Below are 3957 nucleotides of genomic sequence, written 5' to 3'. Positions count from 1 at the left end.
TGGCCGGAAAAAAAAAAGTACTTATGATTTAGTGGACTGTAACTTGGTTGCAAATCCAAATTTAGCTTGTAATATGATTTCCTTCATGCAGATTGCAATGTTTACATCTTGTAATGAAGCCTATGTTTCTTTGTATCAGTGATTCTCAAATGGAAAACAGTGGAGAAGAGCGACGTGGATATAAAGATATATCTCCTACATACCTCTGCATGAACATTGACCAGTACAGAGTGAAAATTGAATATGAATACAAGAAAGTTCATAGAATTTTTATTCATGAAAATTAACTGTATTTTGTCATTTGTGTACTGTACTATTTCAAAGCTTTCATTATCAAATTCTTGCTTCTCTCAGTCCCAAATTTGTTCATGCATGCAAAAGGCACTTTTTTTTCTCATTTTTTAAAAGGATAGGTGAGTGGGTGGCTTGATTCTATTTAGAAAGAAAGAAAAAGGAAAAAGATTGCCCATACATTTCTCATAAACTGATCTGGTTAGACTTTTGGTTGCAAAGAACTCAGCCTGAATAAAGCTGGGGCTTATTGTAGGACTCTGTATGGATTAGAACTGGGAGTGAAAGGCTGAGTGGAACAAAAACAGCTCTCATTTCCAGCTTCTTTCTTGATCTTTCTCAGGGTCCCTTCTATGGCATCACTGTGTCACTCTCGGTGTCTGAACCATTTTTTCTCTTCCTCTGTTTTAGTTGCTTTGGGTGATATGGAGCCTGTTGTAGCCACTGTTTCATCTCCAGCTGAAAGACTCCTTTCAAGCTTCAGCTCTTACTGTACATTTCTCAGGCTTGTGTTTCAGGCCTGTGTTCCTGAGAGTCAGGATCTTATTGTTGTAGCTCACCTTGTATGTTACACCATGCCATAAGTCATCGGCTAGCCAATGGATGGTATGGTAGATTGCAGAAAGAGCCACAGTTTTCTGTAACCACATACTTGCAATGTGATTTTGTAGCCTCTTTCATCAAGAGATGGAATCTATTTCTCTATCCTTAAATCTAGGCTGGCTTTGGCTAGTAGGAAGAAACAAGTGAGGTTGCATACTTGGCCCTTTGGAAGCCTTAAACTCTTCCTCTATTTCTCTTGGAACCCTGCCATATGCCTTGGCTAGGCTGATGGAAATTAAGAGACCAAGTGAATAGAGACAAGCCCTCTTACACTAGCCAGCCTCCAGGCACTGGCAGCTTACTGAAAATTCATGAATGGGCCCAACCAAGTCGAGCCCAAATCAGCCATATCAACTAGTCTATTCTGGACAAATTGCTGCTGTATTTAACCAAGAGGTAAATTCATGGCTGTTGCTTTAAGCCACTAAGTATTAGCATAGTTTGCTATACAGGTGTTGTTCTTCAGCTGCTCAGTCGTATGTGACTCTTTGCCAACCCATGGGCTGCAGCATGCCGGGCTTCTCTGTCCTTCACTGTTTCCCAGAGTTGGCTCAAACTCATGTCCACCGAGTTGGTGATGCCATCCAGCCAATTCATCCTCTGTCTCCCCCTTCTCCTGCCTTCAATCTTTCCCACCATTAGGGTCTTTTCCAATGAGTTAACACTTGGCATCAGGTGGCCAACGTATTGGAGCATCAGCATCAGTCCTTCCAATGAATATTCACGACTGATTTCCTTTAGGATTGACTGATTTGATCTCCTTGCTGTCCAAGGGACTCTCAAGAGTCTTCTCCAACACCATAGTTTAAAAGCATCAATTCTTCAGCGCTCATCCTTTTTTATTGTCCAGCTCTCACGTCCATACACGACTACTGGAAAAATGATAGCTTTGAGTATACACACCTTTGTCGGCAAAGTGATGTCTCTGCTTTTTAATACACTGTTTAGGTTTGTCATAGCTTTTCTTCCAAAGAGCAAGCTGCAGTCACCATCCACAGTGACGTTGGAGCCCAAGAAAATAAAGTCTCTCACTGTTTCCATTGTTTTGCCATCTATTTGTTATGAAGAGATGGGACCAGAAGACACGATCCTCGTTTTTTGAATGTTGAGTTTTAAGTCAGCTTTTTCACTTTCCTCTTTCACCTTCTTCAAGAGGCTCTTTAATTCCTCTTCACTTTCCACCATAAAGGTTATGTCATCTGCTATCTGAAGTTATTAATATTTTTCCCAGCAATCTTTATTCCAGCTTGTGCTTCATCCAGCCCGTCCTTTTGCATGATGTACTCTGCATAGAAGTTAAATAGCAGGGTGACAGTATACAGCCTTTATGTACCCCTTTCCCAGTTTGGAACCAGTCCATTGTTCCATGTCTGGTTCTAACTGTTGCATCTTGACCTGAGTACAGGGTTCTCAGGAGGCAGGTAAGGTAGTCTGGTATTCCCAATTCTTTAAGAATTTTCCACAGTTTTGTTGTGATCCACACAGTCAAAGGCTTTAGCATAGTCAGTGAAGCAGAAGTAGATATTTTTCTGGAATTCTCTCTCTTTTTTTTCCTATGATCCAATGGATGTTGGCAATTTGATCTCTGGTTCCTCTGCCTTTTCTAAATCCAGCTTGTACATTTGGAAGTTCTCGGTTCACATACTGTTAAGCCTAACTTGATGGATTTTGAGCATTACCTTGCTAGCATGTGAAATGAGTGCAGTTGTGTCATAGTTTGAACATTCTTTGGCATTGCCCTTCTTTGGGATTGGAATGAAAACTGACATTTCCTAGTCCTGTGGCCACTGCTGAATTTTCCAAATTTGCTGGCATATTGAATACAGCACTTTCACAGCATCATCTTTTATGATTTGAAATAGCTCAACTGGAATTTCTTTTCTTCCACTAGCTTTGTTTGTAGTAATGCTTCCTAAGGCCCACTTGACTTCACACTCTAGAATGTCTGGCTCTAGATGAGTGATCACACCATTGTGGTTATCTGGGTTAGTCAAACAGTAAAAAGCACAGTAAAAAGCAAATAATAAAGAGATACAGCTCACCCTCTATATTTGCTGGTTCCACATCAATGGATTAAACCAACCATGGGTAGAAAACATTTGGGGAAGAAAATTCTAGAAATTTTCAAAAAGAAAATTTGAATTTGCCATGCATGAGAACTATTTATATAGCATGTACATTGCTATTACATGTTACAACTATTTATGTAGACTTTGCATTTTAATCTGTATACTATAAGTAATACAGAGATGATTTAAAGTATATGGGAGGATGTACATAGGTTATATGCAAATACTATGTTGTTGTTATATAAGAGACCTGAACATCCTGGATTTTGGCATCTGCTGGCATCCTGAAACTTGTCCCCTATGGATACTGAGGCAGAACTCTATTCCTTTTGGTCTAACCAGCCCTGGTAGGCAGTTTGCTGGCATTATGGCAAAAAATGTGACTACTTGCCTCTTTCTCAGTGGCTATGAGCAAGGCAGTTTTAGTTAGGAAGAATGTAGCCTTTAGTAATTCAGCAAATATTTGTTAACTGCCTATAATGTGTCATGTACTGTTAGGCAATAGAAATCAAGGGTGATAAAAAAATATACCTAGTCAATTAGTAGTGATGAATAAATGGAACTTTCACTTAATAGAGGAGACAGACATTAATCACATAATCACCCTGAAGAATATTTAATTACAAACAGATAAGGCTGTTACATGAAGACATACATTTTTATGAAGGCAACAGCAAAGCCTTAGAGCGGGTCTTAAAGGCTAAGTGATGCTTGAGGGAAGATCCTTTTATTAGGGAAAAGGGTAAGGAGAGTGGTTTGTGGATGAAAGGAAGGTCTTTTCAGCATGCCCAAAGATTCCATGATGGAATCTAATATGATACATTCAAAAAGTTGAGTGAAGTTCAGTGTGAGTGTGACTGGAATAGGGGTCTGAGGTTGGGGCTGGGAGTGAGGGGAACTGTGAAGAAACGTGAGTGGGGAGTTGTGTAGGGCTTGAGTACATGGGGACTTGTAGGCAATGTTATGGATTTTGGGGATGTGCAAAGATATTGGG

Source organism: Bos indicus x Bos taurus, chromosome 21, assembly GCF_003369695.1.
Source record: "Bos indicus x Bos taurus breed Angus x Brahman F1 hybrid chromosome 21, Bos_hybrid_MaternalHap_v2.0, whole genome shotgun sequence".
In the NCBI taxonomy this organism is placed as follows: Eukaryota; Metazoa; Chordata; class Mammalia; order Artiodactyla; family Bovidae; genus Bos; species Bos indicus x Bos taurus.
Note: the sequence above shows the minus strand (reverse complement) of the source record.